The following is a 19,441-nucleotide window of genomic DNA, read 5'->3' as shown; positions in this document are numbered from 1 at the left end:
TTTAAGCTAGCCCAACCCTCGATATTTTTTAAAATAAAAGAGTAATAAATTTCATTAACCGGTACTAAATTAGTAATAAATGTTTTGCAGTTTAGTACGGTCTCGGTTTTTGATTGTGCATATGGGTTGGGTTGGCTTAAATTTAAGCTAGCCCAACCCTCGATATTTTTTAAAATACAAGGGTAATAAATTTAATTAACCGGTACTAAATTAGTAATAAATGTTTTGCAGTTTAGTACGGTCTCGTTTTTTGATTGTGCATATGGGTTGGGTTGGCTTAAACTTAAGCTAGCCCAACCCTCGATATTTTTTAAAATACAAGGGTAATAAATTTAATTAACGGGTACTAAATTAGTAATAAATGTTTTGCAGTTTAGTACTATCTCGTTTTTTGATTGTGCGTATGGGTTGGGCTGGCTTAAACTTAAGCTAGCCCAACCCTCGATATTTTTTAAAATACAAGGGTAATAAATTTAATTAACCGGTACTAAATTAGTAATAAATGTTTTGCAGTTTAGTACGGTCTCGTTTTTTGATTGTGCATATTGGCTTAAATTTAAGCTAGCCCAACCCTCGATATTTTTTAAAATAAAAGAGTAATAAATTTCATTAACCGGTACTAAATTAGTAATAAATGTTTTGCAGTTTAGTACGGTCTCGTTTTTTGATTGTGCATATGGGCTGGGTTGGCTTAAATTTAAGCTAGCCCAACCCTCGATATTTTTTAAAATACAAGGGTAATAAATTTAATTAACCGGTACTAAATTAGTAATAAATGTTTTGCAGTTAGTATGGTCTCGGTTTTTGATTGTGCATATGTATATTTTTTAAAATACAAGGGTAATAAATTTAATTAACCGGTACTAAATTAGTAATAAATGTTTTGCAGTTTAGTACGGTCTCGTTTTTTGATTGTGCATATGCATTGGGTTGGCTTAAATTTAAGCTAGCCCAACCCTCGATATTTTTTAAAATACAAGGGTAATCAATTTAATTAATCGGTACTAAATTAGTAATAAATGTTGTGCAATTTAGAACGGTCTCGTTTTTTGATTGTGCATATGGGTTGGGCTGGCTTAAACTTAAGCTAGCCCAACCCTCGATATTTTTTAAAATACAAGGGTAATAAATTTAATTAACCGGTACTAAATTAGTAATAAATGTTTTGCAGTTTAGTACGGTCTCGTTTTTTGATTGTGCATATTGGCTTAAACTTAAGCTAGCCCAACCCTCGATATTTTTTAAAATACAAGGGTAATAAATTTAATTAACCGGTACTAAATTAGTAATAAATATTTTGCAGTTTAGTACGGTCTCATTTTTTGATTGTGCATATGGGTTGGGCTGGCTTAAACTTAAGCTAGCCCAACCCTCGATATTTTTTAAAATACAAGGGTAATAAATTTAATTAACGGGTACTAAATTAGTAATAAATGTTTTGCAGTTTAGTACTATCTCGTTTTTTGATTGTGCATATGGGTTGGGCTGGCTTAAACTTAAGCTAACCCAACCCTCGATATTTTTTAAAATACAAGGGTAATAAATTTAATTAACCGGTACTAAATTAGTAATAAATGTTTTGCAGTTTAGTACGGTCTCGTTTTTTGATTGTGCATATTGGCTTAAACTTAAGCTAGCCCAACCCTCGATATTTTTTAAAATAAAAGAGTAATAAATTTCATTAACCGGTACTAAATTAGTAATACATGTTTTGCAGTTTAGTACGGTCTCGTTTTTTGATTGTGCATATGGGTTGGGTTGGCTTAAATTTAAGCTAGCCCAACCCTCGATATTTTTTAAAATACAAGGGTAATAAATTTAATTAACCGGTACTAAATTAGTAATAAATGTTTTGCAGTTAGTATGGTCTCGGTTTTTGATTGTGCATATGTATATTTTTTAAAATACAAGGGTAATAAATTTAATTAACCGGTACTAAATTAGTAATAAATGTTTTGCAGTTTAGTACGGTCTCGTTTTTTGATTGTGCATATGGGTTGGGTTGGCTTAAATTTCAGCTAGCCCAACCCTCGATATTTTTTAAAATACAAGGGTAATAAATTTAATTAACCGGTACTAAATTAGTAATAAATGTTTTGCAGTTAGTATGGTCTCGGTTTTTGATTGTGCATATGTATATTTTTTAAAATACAAGGGTAATAAATTTAATTAACCGGTACTAAATTAGTAATAAATGTTTTGCAGTTAGTATGGTCTCGGTTTTTGATTGTGCATATGTATATTTTTTAAAATAAAAGAGTAATAAATTTCATTAACCGGTACTAAATTAGTAATAAATGTTTTGCAGTTTAGTACGGTCTCGTTTTTTGATTGTGCATATGGGTTGGGTTGGCTTAAATTTAAGCTAGCCCAACCCTCGATATTTTTTAAAATACAAGGGTAATAAATTTAATTAACCGGTACTAAATTAGTAATAAATGTTTTGCAGTTTAGTACGGTCTCGTTTTTTGATTGTGCATATGGGTTGGGTTGGCTTAAACTTAAGCTAGCCCAACCCTCGATATTTTTTAAAATACAAGGGTAATAAATTTAATTAACGGGTACTAAATTAGTAATAAATGTTTTGCAGTTTAGTACTATCTCGTTTTTTGATTGTGCATATGGGTTGGGCTGGCTTAAACTTAAGCTAGCCCAACCCTCGATATTTTTTAAAATACAAGGGTAATAAATTTAATTAACCGGTACTAAATTAGTAATAAATGTTTTGCAGTTTAGTACGGTCTCGTTTTTTGATTGTGCATATTGGCTTAAACTTAAGCTAGCCCAACCCTCGATATTTTTTAAAATAAAAGAGTAATAAATTTCATTAACCGGTACTAAATTAGTAATAAATGTTTTGCAGTTTAGTACGGTCTCGTTTTTTGATTGTGCATATGGGTTGGGTTGGCTTAAATTTAAGCTAGCCCAACCCTCGATATTTTTTAAAATACAAGGGTAATAAATTTAATTAACCGGTACTAAATTAGTAATAAATGTTTTGCAGTTAGTATGGTCTCGGTTTTTGATTGTGCATATGTATATTTTTTAAAATACAAGGGTAATAAATTTAATTAACCGGTACTAAATTAGTAATAAATGTTTTGCAGTTTAGTACGGTCTCATTTTTTGATTGTGCATATTGGCTTAAACTTAAGCTAGCCCAACCCTCGATATTTTTTAAAATAAAAGAGTAATAAATTTCATTAACCGGTACTAAATTAGTAATAAATGTTTTGCAGTTTAGTACGGTCTCGTTTTTTTAATTGTGCATACGGGTTGGGTTGGCTTAAATTTAAGCTAGCCCAACCCTCGATATTTTTTAAAATACAAGGGTAATAAATTTAATTAATCGGTACTAAATTAGTAATAAATGTTGTGCAATTTAGTACGGTCTCGTTTTTTGATTGGGCTGAAAAGGTTGGGCTAGCTTAAGAGACCTCGATTCTGCTGCTTTTGCAATTTGTAAATTTGGTTATCTCTCATAATGAAGAATAATGTTGGACAATATATGAAGTGAGGTTCGATTATCGATCTGTAAACCATTACCTTGTACCGTCTACTTAAGTACTTGCTGGTTCTTTGCATGAAATATATCTTTTTGGCTATTTTCCCAACCGTGTAATCGATGTCAATAGCATCACTGTTTATATTTAGAAGTGGTAACTCATTGTTTTGAAAATTCTTTCTTGATATAACCATAAATTTTGTTTTGCTTATATTGAGTCTCAATCTATTCGAGCATAACCAATCATATATTCTATTTAAATCTTCTTGTAATTTTATATATATTTCAGTGATATTATCTCCACTAAGCATCAATAATGTTTCGTCAGCAAAAAGTTTAATATACAGTACTTTAGAGAATTGGTTATATCATTAATATAGATATTAAACAATATAGGTGCCAGGATAGACCCTTGCGGAAGTCCAACAGGACCTCCCTTTTTTCTGACAGGGATGATCCAATTATAGGACTTCTCTTCATGATAAAGTCTTGGAACCATTTTAGCTCCGTTTTAGTAACACCTATGCTATAAAGTTTTTTTAGCAATAAATTTTGATCAATAGTCTCAAAAGCACGTTTTAAGTCTATACAACTATATGTTTATTTCTACTCAGATCTTCTTTCCAGTTATCTAAAAAAAGGTTCAAGGCATTTTCACAGGAATGTTTTTTCCGAAAACCTGATTGCTGCTTTATTATCATCTAGGTTCCTCTATATGGGTCTCTTTGCGCACAAACATACAAGTGACGCTTATTGCGTGTTAAAAATATAACGATAGCAGTTGCAACAAGACTTAAGGCATAGAGTCAGCTTGAGTACAGACCTTATGGCCATATCAGTATAGCGCCATCCCATGTAGGGCGAACAGACTACATATTCTCGTGCTTGAGCTTCTTGGGGCCACAGTAGAGCCGGGGAATTGGCTCAAGGGTGCGGATATGGTAGAATAATACCCTTTTAAGCCGATGGTTCCAAATTAACGGAAGTGAGCGGGTGCGCTGTTTACTGTGAAAATTCAGACATAAGTACAGCGTACGGGCAAATATATAATTGCAGTGCTTTTCAGGCGAAAACTGTTGACTTTAAGTCGCATTTATTTGCATACTTATAATCAGGAAACAATTAGTAATAATAATAATCCACATAGTGCCTCATCAAGCGCTGTCCTTGAATGAAAAGAAGTATTGGAAAGATTTCGCTCAGGCCGGATCATACATCTATACTGGTTTTTCGGACCATAAAGGCTAAAGGCAGCTGTAACACAGCTAAGTTAGCAAATGGCGATGCAGAACGCGATGAAACAGCTGTAGACGTCAAAATCCGTTTGGCAAAATTAAAAGCAGTTAGAAGTTGCATATGATCCATCAAGCCAGAAATGCATTGACAAAAGAGCGTGGTGCAGAATTTCTAATATCATCTGGAAATCTTATAACATTTAGAAGTTGACGAAGTTGCTCATATATCTAAAGAGAGAATATCTAAATCTCACGATGAGCATACTAACTGGACACTGGCTTCTGGTGCCCATGCTTATGATTTAGGCCTCGTCAGTAACAGCAAGCGTAGGAATTGCAAGCTGCAGGAAGGAATGTTTGTGCCCGTTCTGTGTTCGTTTCCTGCGCTCGACGGGTCAAGGATGCAGCTATTAGGGGTTCTCAGATCTCGAGGCAGATATTTAGGTTTTAGAAAACTTCTAGAACTTCCTCAAATAAATTCGAGTGACACTATGAACACAGTCCATGTGACGTCTCTATGAGAGGCCAGTTAGTTCAACATAACCAAGCCTTAGTATTTCAACCTCAAATTTCAAGGAGAGTCCGTGTGGATCAGTTCAACAAAACGAATTTTTATTTTATTTTTTATTTACATCCCTAACTGCCTGGAATGGGCGTTTTTGGAGTGCGTACATCTAACCTTGGATGTGCCCTCAATGAATACAAATTTTCGTATACGAAGCCCATGCCAATATGTTTAAAAAGTTTCTTACTATAATTACAATTTTTTGTATTTAAGTAAAATACTTTCAGGCTATCATAAATACTTTCATTCTTTTTATTTTTTAATCCGCAATTATTGATGAAAACCCCTTAAGATCTATAATAATTCAATAATTTAAAGCTTCAACTCCCCGCAACCCATAACGGCGCACAAGAGAGACACACTTTTACTGAAACAAATGCGCCTACTTAAAGTAATTGTAAATAATTTCAAAGAAATACTAAAGGCTTAATTATTCTTCTGCTAGCGCTGCATGATTTATATATCACTTTTCAATATTCGTTTTAAATGAGAGCAAAAAAAATCAGCAACTTAACGTATTATAATAATAACGGCAGCTCTGCTACAATAAGCATATCAGGCGTAGTGATAGAACGATACGAGTACTGAGTGAGTAGTATCGATACTTTTCCAAATAAATACTTGAGTATTTTGTACTCGATGCTTTTTTCCAAGTACTGCGTAAAGTATCGATACTTTGCTCGATACTTTTCCCCGATACTTTACCCAGTGCCGATGATCTGCATGTTTAAGATCAACAAAGTTCAGTTCATTAACACCATAGGTTAGGTTAGGTTAAGACGGCGTGCGTGGGTATTACCCACACTTCCACTCGGGGATATTTTTGTCCATTGTGAGTGCCCTCAGTAAGTGCAGGGAGGCGGCATATTCGTTTGACCTCATTACCTTCTAGTGGTCCTCAACGAACCACTTGCTTTCCCTGATAGACCCAGAAGAAGCGAGACGTCCACGTTCTCAACCTCTGCCAGGCTGCCGAAGAACCGTGAGCCCAGAAATCTGAGCCTACTCCTTTGAAGCGGCGGACATCGGCAGAGAAAGTGGTGGATCGACTCCTCTTCCTCCTCATCCTGACAGCTTCTCCAGAGGGAGCTTGTTGGTATTCGCCACCGTCGGAGCATTGATGCGATAGCACAATGACCTATGTTACCCTCACCGCGAATTTGTTCAGTGCCTTTCTTATCCACGCATGGCCATAAGGACCTTGAGACTTCGTAGTCTACTCTTTTGGTCCATAGCAAGTCCGTTGCCCTGTTCTCATATTCCTCGATTCTCCCCAGGAGATAATTCAGCGGCGGTCAGACGGAGCTGTCCACCTGACTTATGTCTAAATCGGAACCTTTCCTAGCCATCTCATCCGCGACTTAATTCTCTTCAATGCCGCTGTGCCCAGGGCCCCTGCAAAGGGACACATTGAGGTGACTTATAGAGGCCCGGGAGACTCTACACCTCCGCACGATATCCGATTTTATCATGTTGGTCTCTAATGCCCTCAAGGCGGCTTGGCTGTCAACAAAGATCGTTATGTCGGTGTCGGAGACCGCACTATCTTGAAGCAGCTTTGCTACTCTGTATATGGCATAGACCTCGGCTTTGACACCATAACTTAAGCATAAATTGTAATCGTCGACGATACGGTAAAAGCTCTACATTTAACTTAAATCGTCTTTTTGATAAGGTGGAATGGGAGACGATTTCTGCATATGGTGGTAAAAGTATGTATTCATTGCCCAGAATCACTAACTCCAATAAAATTATGAAAAGCTGCTAACTTTATAAAATTTCAAACAATTCACCTTGTCATGCAATAGAGATTTTTCTTTCTACTGTGAAATTGTACCTAGAATCTTGAGCCGTAACAAAATCCTCAAACCTCTTGCCAGCAGCACTTGGGGTAAAGACACGCTCATTTACACTTACAAAGCAATTGGCCGTACGCTGGCATGCTACGCGTCTACGATATGTTCGCCGAGACTAAAGGTTACTCACTGTAAGAAAATACAAGCCTGTTAAAACACAGCTCTCAGAACCTATACGGGCTTTCTTCTTATTTCCCCCAGAGCACCACCTACATAGTGAGGCGAGAGTAGTCCCCATTAGGGCGAGAAATGAAGTGCTGAGCAACCAGTTTCTGTTGAATACACAGAAACCTGGGCATCCCAACAGTAGACATCTAATTAAAGGACCCCGCCCCTCGGGTCTTAAGAAGTCATCTCAGCAAGCATTATGAGGAAATACGGCACCTGATATTTGAGCCGTATGTAGAAGAACAGAAAAAGCTGCTCAGTGATATCTTCAGAAAGATGTCGGACCTCTATGCCAGGAATTGCCTTGAGAACCCCGTTCTTAAAGCTAAAACCCTGAGCTCGAAGAAGAGGAAAGCGATCTCTCTAGGGGGACGCGCTTAACTCTAGCTCAAACTTGAACTGGATACTGTTACAGGCTAAACTCTTACCTAACCAAAATCAACCCCTTCCTGAATAATGTATTTCCTGCTTGCAACGTGTCCCCACATGATACCAATTATCTTTTAAATTGCAATTTGGAAACAACGCCTCTAACACCGCTTTTTTTGTGGTCCGCCCCTGTTGAAACTGCTGGTTAGAGAAAATTGATGACAATTTGTAAGTGGCCGCACCTATTGGACTGTTAGAACAACAACAACCACTAGAGATGTGACAGTGCAAAGTACATAAGTGATATTTAAAGTTATATTTAGAAAAGCTCACCACAAATTGTCCAAAATTTCAATAATTTTCTATTCTGCGTCATAAGGTCAACCCACCTACCAAGCTTCATCGCTTTATCTGTATTTGGTAATGAATTATGGCACCTTTTCGGTTTTTCGAAAATTTCGACATCGAAAAAGTGGGTGTCGTTATAGTCCAAGTTCTTTCATTTTAAACAGCGATCTGAGATGAGTGCCCAGGAACTTACATAGCAAATTTCATTAAGCTACCTCAAAATTTACTCAAGTTATATTGTTTAGGGGTGGCGGCCACCGTGGTGTGATGGTAGCGTGCTCCGCCTATCACACCGTATGCCCTGGGTTCAACTCCCGGGCAAAGCAACATCAAAATTTTAGAAATAAGATTTTTCAATTAGAAGAAATTTTTCTAAGCGGGGTCGCCCCTCGGCAGTGTCTGGCAAGCGCTCCGATTGTATTTCTGCCATGAAAAGCTCTCAGTGAAAACTCATCTGCCTCGCAGATGCCGTTCGGAGTCGGCATAAAACATGTAGGTCCCGTCCGGCCAATTTGTAGGGAAAAATCAAGAGGAGCACGACGCAAATTGGAAGAGAAGCTCGGCCTTAGATCTCTTCGGAGGTTATCGCGCCTTACATTTATTTTTTTTTTTATATTGTTTAGGGGTGGACGGACATGGCAAAATGGATTTATTTTTTCGCCCAGATCATTTTGATATATAGAAGTTTATATCAATCTCGATTAGTTTATGCTGTTACGGGGTACCATTATGCGAACAAAAAAATTAATATAATCTGTGAGCTCTGCTGTGTATAAAAAATACTTGACGCGATTTACCTCCGAAGATATTGGGACACACTCCAATTTGCTTCGTGCTACATATTTCATGACGATTCCGAAAGGCATCTGCAAGACAGATGAATTTTTACTGGGCAGCTTTTCATGGGAGAAATACACTCGGAGTGCTTGCCAAACCACTGTCGAGGGACGAGTCTTTTTTGAAAAAAAAAAACCATAAGTCGATCAAAAATCTTTTAAATCATTCAATGTTCGGGACTTTTATCTTTAAATGTAACCCTAAAATATATTGTGACAAATATTAACATCACTATGCTATTAGTAAATAATCACAACAACAAAAACAGAAGGCAGCCACTCTTATGTACATGTACACAATAAGGCAAGCAACACATACGTACATAGAAGGCGACGGAGAATATTTCACATACACATATGTAGCCCTCAGCTAAGAGAAGAAGTAGTTACTCACACACACAAGCATATGGCTAGAAGAAAAGCATAAACTACAGATATACATGATCCTGAAACGACTAGACATTAGAAGAAGTGGTGAACGAGAAAACCGAGAATATAAAAGCAGTTGTGAAGTATAATTGTGAAGTACTACTCCCAAAGTAGACTAAATACAGACCATATTACAATAAAGAATATTGGAGTTATTTATTCGACATTCAGATTCGAACGTTAGAAGAGGGTGCATAAATATCAGAAATCCCCTAAATTCGTTACAATATGTAAGAGCACACAAATTCGTATATAATGTTCGGTCTCGTCTAAACTAAAACTTCCTTACTTGTTTTCCATTAAAATACAAATATACAATCTCATTTGAAAAAAAAGTTTCTTCACTTTTTTTAAAAACTCCGAAGTACTCACTTGGATCGAGTATACTCGACACCTTATACTGAGTATGAGTACTAGCATCTATACTTTGATACGAGTATTTTCTACAAGTACCGTTATCGATACTTTTTCTAAAAGTTCTATCACTACCCAGGCCCAGTCATGCATATACATTGCCTATCAGCAGGCGCATTGCATATATGGAAACGAGCGTTGCCATTGTTTCTTGATAAATATGCGCAATAAATGCATTTTAATCTATGATTAACCTACCTTTTTGAAAAATTATCGTTTGCGTTTTATTCCATACATAAAAGCAGAGTTGCAGTCAGTTATCCCACGTAGGAAAACTATGTTGCTGTACGAGTTGCCGTTGTTGAGCGCCGTGAAGTATGCAATAATACATTTTTTTTTCAGTATTTTTACTTTTTTGCTTTGCATATGTATTGTATAGAGAGTTTGAGTACACTTTGCGTTGTGAATGCCTGCAAGTACGCACAGGCCTGGGATTTCTAGATGAAAGTGGGGTTCTGTCTGCGTAGTCTCTAATGTTAGCATAGAGCGCTTTGTAAAGTTGATTTGTTTAGCTTATTTAACTTTCGACTTAAGAAGCGTTTAGTAGTGCTTGATAGCAGTTGATTAGCTGAAAGGGAGTAGAGCTTGTCGCTTTTTTTTTTTTTGTATAATATTTACATTTCGTTTGTTTGCTTATGGAATTTAAAATATCTTTCACTTTCTTCTTTCACTTGTTCATGATTGCAATTAATTACATTTTTTGCAGTCCTTAATGAACGCATTTTTAACGCGCATATGTATTTTTTAATTTTATTGATATTAATTATTAGCGTTTGGTGCTTGCATTGAATTTTTTTCTTTTTTTCTTTTCAGTAATTTATATAAACTTGTTTGCACTTTATTAATTCGCTTTTATTAATTTATGTTTTTTATTGGCAGTTGGCCTACTTTTTTTCGCTCGTTTTAACGTTTTACAGCTATTTGCATTACTTCACTCTCTCTTTTTTTAATTTCTTCTTTGTTGTTGTAATTTATTATTTTTCACTTTGTGTGTTATAACTTTTTTAATTGTAATTTCTTTTGTTTACAATTTTTTTCATTTCATACACACACATACACACACACATACAATTATTTTTACTCTATAGCATTCTAAGCCTCTAGGGTGTAACTTATTGAATTGGCCCAGATTTTGTTGTTGTAAATATTTCTATTTGTATGTCTGTGTATTTCGCTTACAAGTGCATTGACCGTAAGCTTTTATAAAATAAATGTTTTTAATATGCAAACCAAATAATTATTGCAAACAACTCAGCAAAAAGTTTGTAATTTTTGATCCCCTTTGTTGTTGCATAATCACGCTTTTTTTTTCTTCGTGACTTCGTTTCACTTTTTACTGTGGAAACTAATTAAATTTGTTTTTTTTACATTCCTTTATTTCAATATTAAAATTAAGCTTTGATTTTTATATCACTTTTTTTAATTTTATTTCACTTTGATTTTTAATTTAAATAAGTCGCAAGTATTTAAGACTTAGTGTAAATGAATTTTCCTATTAGCAATTTTTGAGTTTGCATTTATAATATTTTTTTGTTGTCGACATATCTCATTTTCTTTCCAGTCAGTTAAACTAGTTTCCTGAAATTAAATTAATAAATTATTATTATGAAGTCACGAACTACATTGCAAGTCAGTCTTTGTCACCATACAAGAAGTGTGATTAGTCTAGGATGACTCTGTGATTAGTCGCAAAGGAATTCGCAATAAAAGCCCAGCTTGATCCTCTTTCTACGCTTTGGAGTGATCTCTTTGTTTTGAGCATGTTGTGTGCAACAAGTATTACATCTAAATTTGGTGAGCACCACAAACACAGCACACAATTTCGACATAAATTTACATAACACAACTAGTCCACACAGCGATTATAGCTATAGCCAACTTAAATATGCACAACACCGCCGATATAGCTCAAAACACCAAGCTACTCAGGTAATCGTGGCAACACCGACACACATCAGCTAACTCAAACATCAATCTAACAAACACGACAAATTAAGCCAACCACCATCCTATGAGCTAGCGGCATGAGACACATCAAGTATAACACGAGCGCAACAGCAAAAAAAAGTCAGTCAGCATGAAGCTGTGGTAGAAAAGTGAACAAAGCCGAAGAGCGTAAGCGCTTACATGGGTTTTACACAACGCGAGATGTCACCTTTTAGAGAGGACGTAAACTGATCAGTACTTTGGTGCTATTAGTTTTCTGCGCCCAGTTTACGCTCTGTACATTCGTAGGTTTTAAGCAATGTGAGACATCACCAGAGCAGACGTGAACTGTGCAACACTTGGTTGCGCTCATGGTGGCAGTCTACAGATCGATAAATCCCCAATAGTGGCAGAGTACTTACTACGGCAGAACAATAGCAGCAGAGCGCCAACTACAGCAGTATACATAGCAACAGAGTGCCAGACACTATGGCCAATACACTACGGACTCAATCAGTCTATGTGAGATCCTCATGGACCGGCCAATTCAACCTATGGCCAATACAGCGATATAGCGCCAACAGCGACAGTCCCCGTAGAGGCAGAACGCCTGTAGCAGAGCCCAGGCAGGGGTAGAGCCCAGGCAGGGGTAGAGCGCCAACGACGATATTCCACACTGTGACAGAGAGCCAACAGCGGTAGAGCGTCAGCATAGCAACGATAACGCTAACAACAAAATAACAGAGCGGTAACAGTGAAGTGAAACAGCAAACTGTCAGAGCGTCACCAACGTACATCGAGACTAACCACTAAGGGACATAGGCGAACCGTTACCCAACTTGACTAACCAATGCGTAATTAAGCACACAGGGCGTCGACGGAGATACCCCGTCACGGGCTTTCAGAACATTAACAGGACACGGGTGGGTCGTTATCTAGCCGGCCACTATGTTATCCAGAACAGTTACTAAGGCACTCGCAAAATGGAAGCATTTTATGAGAAATTACCCTGCAAAAATCGCGAGTACTCCATCCATGCATGTATGGAGTACTCGCTATGGACCAACCGAGTGCTCCAAATTTAACCACAATTCATACAAAAAATATGGTCCAATTAAAATTGTGATGTCCTAGGGCTGGACCATATACTCTAGCTCCGCATTACATCAGAGTAATCCATGGAGTACCCACAGTCCAATAAACATCGTGTAGTGTTGTTTACAATCGTTAAAAACGAGCAATGATCGGCTTACAATATATTCGTGTAGAAGCATGAGTTGGGCTATTGCTGCATTACAGTGGAGTATAATGGTAAGTACTCCAGTGGACCACATGATCCAGGGATTTTTGCAGGGTAATTTAATGATTGGATGTACACGGCGAGTATACCCCAGTATTATTTAAAACGCATCGGGGCAGGGAACAGCTTCGTTATAATGTCCCCTGGAGCTACTAACTGCTTATGCATGCGCGCATAGTAAAAACGAGGAAAACAGCTAATAAAATAAGGAAATTTAGTATGTTATATTTCGCCATAGGAATCCTTCCTTTGATCTTGTCTAGTAATTTTTTTTAAACCTTTCATTCATAATTGTTTTTTCTTTGTATATTGTTGTAATTTTTTTAAAAATTGAAATAATTTTTCTAAAAACCCTAAAAAGTCGAATGCTCTTATTACAAAGCTAACTCCCAGTCCCACTGCCAATGCTATTTCCACTATCACTCCAACTCCCACTATCACTCCTACTCCCACTTCCATTCCAAATCTTACTATGAATCCCACTCCGATTCCTACTCCTGCACCCTGTCTTAGTCCCGCTTAACTTCCTATTCCCACTTTCAGTCGTAGTCCCACATCCACTACAACTCCCTCTCCCACTCTCATTCCCTCTTCCTTTCAAGTTCTTTTTCCGATATAAAAAGTTTCTGAAAAATTAGGTTAGTTAAAGTAAAAGCATGTAAAACCATGTACCGAATTTCAAGGAAATCGCTCCAGAAATTAGATTTTTTGTTTCCAAATAAAAAGCTAGTCAAGGAAGTACCCCTTTACCTCTCACGATAAATTATTTTAATTTGGATTGGTTCACTTTTCGGAAAGATAAGAAAGAAACCAGACCAAATTTTCAATCCAAATCCCGTAAATACACTAATAAAATCGATCCAATTGTTAAGTATTTCAAGCACAAACAGTCGTACAGAAATAATAATAAAAAATTTTTGTACTTAAATAATTTTTTTAAGAAATGTTTTTCTCATTTTAGGTGAGTATTTTTTTTTGAAAATTAATTGCGGTAATTGTTTCTTTAAATTTACAATTATAAGTTCGGCAGCGAACACAAAAAATCAGAGTCCAATTTTCTAAAATTTCGTCAGTTAAGTTCCTTTTTTATTACGATTAAAAAAAATATTAATAATTTCGTAACGGAAACCATGCAAACCAGACTTAAAAACATTTTCAAAAATTTCGAAAAAGTTTTACAAAAATTTCAAAATTTTTCCATATAAAAAATAAAGCTATGACATGAATAAATCAGTTTATGAAATCTAAAATAAATTTATGAAAAAATAAAAAAATTTATAAAACAAAATTGTCAAAAATTATTGCGAATTTTGAGACACGTTCAACTTGTGCTTTTTCTGACTAAAACTGGTGGCACAATAAAACTGCATACACAAAAAATTCACAAAGTTTTAAACTTTCGAAAATTTCATAAACGTTTTTTCGAAAGTATTTCAAATTTTTTTTCCAAATTAAAACATTTTTTTTGGAATTTTTTTGGAAAGTTTTTCGAATATTTTCGAAAATGTTTTTAAGATTTTTTGCACACTTTCAGTTACAAAATTCATAGATATTTTTTTTAAATTATGGAAATAAAAAAACAAATTAAATTGGCGAAATTTGATAAGAAAAAATGTCACTGCGATCAAATATTCGAAACTTTTCCATATAAAAAATAAAGCTATGCGTCCGCATCGTAGAAGAAAATCTGAAACAACGAAAAAAATATGTCAAAACTCATTGCGAATTTTTAGAGACGTTTTATTTGTGCTTTGTCGGACTAAAATTGTTTGGGCTAAAAAATTTAACTCTCAAAAAAAAATCAAAACACTCTAAATGACATGTTCGGATTTTACATTTTTCGAATTAAAAAAAAAAAAAAATCGGAATTTTTCGAACCTTTTTGAAGAAGTTTTCAGTAACAAAATTCATAGAAATTTTTTCTTAAACTATCGAAATAAACAAAAAAGTATTTAGTTGCCGAAATTTGCAAAAAAAAAAAAATTCACAGCTATTTTCGTGTTCAGTGCTGTGTGTCTAATCCCGAAGCTTCCCTTTTCTTATGTTTTTCGAAAACGTAAAATTTTGTTTGAAATTTTTCTAAAACTGTTTTGAAATTTTTCGAATTTATTTCCAGTTTAAAGTAAACATTTTAAGATTTTTTTTAATTATCGAAATCAAAAAAAAAACAATTTAATTGACTAAATTTTATTAAAAAAATACCGCTGCTATTTTGGTATCCACTGCTGTACATCCAATTGCAAAACACTATATTACTCCTGCCTTTTAAATATACATTAAAACGGCTTGTCTTAAATCAGCGCTAAACATCACTTCACTACTTGGCTGCATTTCCTTGAAATTTGAAATCAAAATTTTTATATAAACATGTTGCGCTATTTATTCAAAATTCAAAAAAAAACTTTTTTAGCCAATTGTTTTCTTTTTTAATTTTTGCACTTCGGTAAATTAATTAAAATCTGTATTCTACTCACATAAAAAAAATCCAATATAGGTAATTTATTTGTCGACCTTTCAATGTTCACATTTTGTTAGTGTTACTTTTTGCTATTTCACATTTAAAATATATTTTATACACTTTTATAAACTTTTATTTATTTAAATTTTTTTCTTTTGCATTAATTCGTTTTCTATCTTGACATTTGCAACTTGCATAAATAAAGCAAATTAATTGCTTTTTTCGCTGCTATACATAGATTAAAAGTTTACCGAACAAACACACACACAAACAATCAGTTGCACTGGCAATGCTGCGTTAGTATTGGTAAACAAATGGGACGTCGCATTTTTCCGTTTTGCTTTTGCTTGTTTTATTTGTTGATTTACAATGTTGCCACGTAATTGATAAGGATATGCAATTGCCGTTGTGTCTGTTTTTTTAGCTTGTGTTTGTTGTTTGTTTTTTCTTTTTTTAGTGTGACATATAATTGCTTTTGTTGTTATTTCTCCTTTTTTTCATTGCTTCGTTAACGTGAGTGTATTTTATTTTTAATTTTAATTTTGTTTTATTTCTATTGATTTTTGTGATTTTCCCAGCTTTCGCGCCTCAATGTAGGCTATAATGATGAAATTTTTGTGTGTTGGCTAATTAAAACCTTAATTTGTGTTAAGCTTTTTTACTATCATAAACTTTTTTTTATGCTATTAGCATAATTTTCAAGAGGGCCCTGCCAAGGTGTTGATAGTTTATGTTGAACTGGCTGGTCGGTGAGGACCTCACATAGGCTGAATGCGTTCATATTATTATACCAGAATTTGTTTCACGACCAAACGCAAAAACACCAATTCGGTACCAGGTCTTATGTGTTTACAATAAATCTTTTCTCTTGGCAAATACTAGAAGTTTACTAGAGCCTACCTTAAGTGCTTCCTCGAGATCTGGCAACTCTGCCGCCCTTAGGTACTGCAGCCTTGGCCGCGCGAGTGCAAGAAACGAACACAGAACGTGTTCCACCGTTACATCCTGCAGCTCGCACTTCCCCGAGGAGTTGCCAGCGCAATTCATAGCTTCTCCAACCCAATTGTCAAAATCACCTACCGATATCCAAACCAGTTTATTTAGCACGCTAGTGTGTGGCGACCTTAAGTTCCCTATGGAAGGAGGGTGTTGGAAAACCTAAAATTTTATGTGGTCACATCAAATTGTTCCCCAGATAGTCGAGCTAGCATTTTATTTACTTTTATTAGGTCCAAAGGTCCTCCAGCTTTTTAATGTAGACTTTTAAAGAAAATGTATTTCAGAGCTTCACATAAGTCGCTAGCAATATGCCTCGGCCATATTTTTTATAATTCTTGTATTAAGAGTGCTTCATTAAATCCAACAGGTGCTACTACTTAAGAGTAAAACTCTCGTCAGGAATGGAAGTCTAAGCAAAACTAGAGGTCTCAGCGGGGCACTTGTATTTTCAGCTGGTTTGGACCATACTGATCTACGGAACTACATTCTGTGTTAAGTCAGTCTGACAAACGGTAGGATTGGAGGAGGGGTTCACTCAATGTACCGATATATCCAACTCAAATAAGTAATCATTTTTAGCGTTTCGTTGTTGTTGTTGTTGATGTAGCGATAAGGACACTCCCCGAAGGCTTTGGAGGTTTGCTTCTCGTCTTTCAATTATAAGCTTACACCTAACTGGTGTCTATAGCTTCAGCAAATGACCTAATGGAAGGATATTCCAGGACATATCACATTCCTGAAATGGAACGCTTGGGTATACCCTTTTTCACATGCGAGATATTGCTAAATGAGTACATCTACTGTCAATCCAGATATAGATGGTTGCAAACCCCAGGGTTTCCGACATCTAAGCAAACCTCGGCAAAATGGGATCTTAAGAGATCACGTAACCTTAGTAGGGATACAATTTCCACACTGTTAGGAATACTAACTAGGCACTGTTTTATTGTGTAATAAAGATGACGAAAATTAGGAAACATCAGCAACTTCCAGGCGTTAAGGTTGCCTGGAAGCCCATTTCCTGGATTATCTACGCTGTGATATCATAACAGGCCTTCTGACACTGGCCTATGTCTGCTACAGTGACAGCTACTTCTACCAAGTTGCTTAACGGTGAGGAATAGTTCCTTCAAATTAGCAACCTATTGCAAATAGTCGGTAAATTAGCCTGTCTATCGGTGTACCAGTATAGTTATGTGCGTTGCAGATAACTGCCGAGTAACTACGAACTGTGTTGTTCTTTTTATGTATGCAAGAACTTCTTTATATCTGATTTCATCAAAGGAGGTTACAGTGCTAACATGGCACTGGAATCCACTAGTGAACTGTTCAGGTAAACATCGTCCCACTGTTATGAGTTTTGATCCAGATTCATATCTAATCTTAATTAAGTCCTTCGAAACTCACTTATTGGGTTATGTACAGGGTGCTATCTAGTAAGAGTTCATTGTGAACTCATCCAAGTATCAACAAATTCACACTTTCATGGATTTATGCACTGCATGGACATTAGAGTGGGAAACAGTTTATCTCTTCTTGTAAGAAAGGTATGTGTTCAAGATCTGAACAAATTTTTCATTGTTTTTTAGGTAAACCATGCTAATCTGAAGTCGAAGAGATTTTAAGTTACATTAAACGACTTGAGCTTCTTGTATATTTAGCGAAGGGGGGGGGGGGCTTCAGCTTCTATCAAAGTTTCCTCAATAGACCTGTCAGACTACATGTACTTCTCTGCTTTTCTAGGTGGTAGTCACCTTAACATATCCTAATCTGAGGTAGACACTATAATATAATACTTAAGATATACCCGTCCTGCAAATTTGTAGGAAAAGTCAAAGAATAGCACGAGGAAATTGGAAAAGTGGCGATGAGATTTCCACATTTAACGGAACTTAGTAACGCCAAAAACAATACCTTAGGCAATTTTCCCACATTTCACTGGGTTTATAACAAGAGAACAACTAAAGCACTGCCAGAAATCCCCAAAGTATTGAACCCGTCCGTTCTCCTCATCTATGAAAATAGTAGAGTTTAATGGCTCGAAAAGCTCGGTAAGAAAGATTAAGAAGGTTCCTGGACTGACTTTCGAAACAAAACATTGGCATGACAAAACAAAGAAGTAGATACGCGATGGCTTCCGCATTCTTATTCAAGTAGAGAAGCACCACTAAATAGGATTATGATAGGGCGACTGAAATAAGATCCCTCTAGCTGTTGCAGGGGAAGTCCATTGGAAGGTTAAGAAAACAAAAATTAATTGAATTTTTTCGACAACTTTTATTTTTACTTTTATTGCATACGTTAAGGAAAATTTGTATTGCATACTTTTAGGCTTTTCGCATATGCGTAATGAAAAGTTTTGCTTTATTCTTAGTTGTAATAACTTGAACTGATGTAAAGTGACTTTAACAGATCGTAGCCACACTGCCACAAAAATAGAAACCGTTACCGAATCAATTTCTGTTTAATGGCGTCACAACACTACTTTGCACTCAGTAATGCCTAGAAATATGCCACATTTTCTTAAGTCTGCTAAATATTCTTGCAAAATCACAATGCTGATCTGAACATTCCACCATTCTAACATGTTTTTTTAATATTACGCAAATCATGCTTACAACGCCTTAATACATGCTTTGGTTTATTGCAAGTTTTCTTCACAACACTAAAAATACATATATATTTGTAGTATACTTTTAGGCATTTGCAAAATGCTTTTCAACTATCGGCACAACGCTAGAAGCTTCAGCTTTTAAAATCTACTAGTTTTTGTGTAGATGGATAAGGGCATCAACATTGTGTCTGCGGATTTATTTTAAAGTAAAAACAAGCTGTTGTCACTACCACATACAAACATTTGCAATGCTTGCCTGGAGCCACACACTCGCACACACACACCCACGAAAAGCAGAAAGCCATTAACGCCTTAAAATATACAAATACGCGTCTTGCAATATATCAAAGCGCAGGCACACAGCCATAGACATGGTAAGCCAACGGCGTTGAAAATAACAGTAACAATAACAAAAACAA

At 35.7% G+C, this 19,441-nt stretch overlaps 1 protein-coding gene across 13 annotated transcripts in view; it reads right to left on the bottom strand.

Annotated features, from left to right (window-relative positions):
- Window positions 1–19,441, bottom strand: part of tei (teiresias) — a 574,056-nt gene that overhangs the window by 531,676 nt on the left and 22,939 nt on the right. For 9 of the 13 annotated variants that reach the window (XM_067771850.1, XM_067771849.1, XM_067771856.1 and 6 more), the window contains one exon: window positions 9,924–11,303. The exons of 1 other annotated variant lie outside the window; for it this stretch is intronic. The gene's annotated coding sequence lies outside the window, so the exon portion shown is untranslated. Of the gene's footprint in view, window positions 1–9,923; window positions 11,304–15,153; window positions 16,008–19,441 lie in introns of all 13 variants that reach the window. 3 more of the 13 variants (XM_067771854.1, XM_067771859.1, XM_067771862.1) reach the window with 1 other exon arrangement.

Source organism: Eurosta solidaginis, chromosome 3, assembly GCF_040869045.1.
Source record: "Eurosta solidaginis isolate ZX-2024a chromosome 3, ASM4086904v1, whole genome shotgun sequence".
NCBI lineage: Eukaryota > Metazoa > Arthropoda > Insecta > Diptera > Tephritidae > Eurosta > Eurosta solidaginis.
Note: the sequence above shows the minus strand (reverse complement) of the source record. Positions and strands in the feature narration are given on the sequence as shown.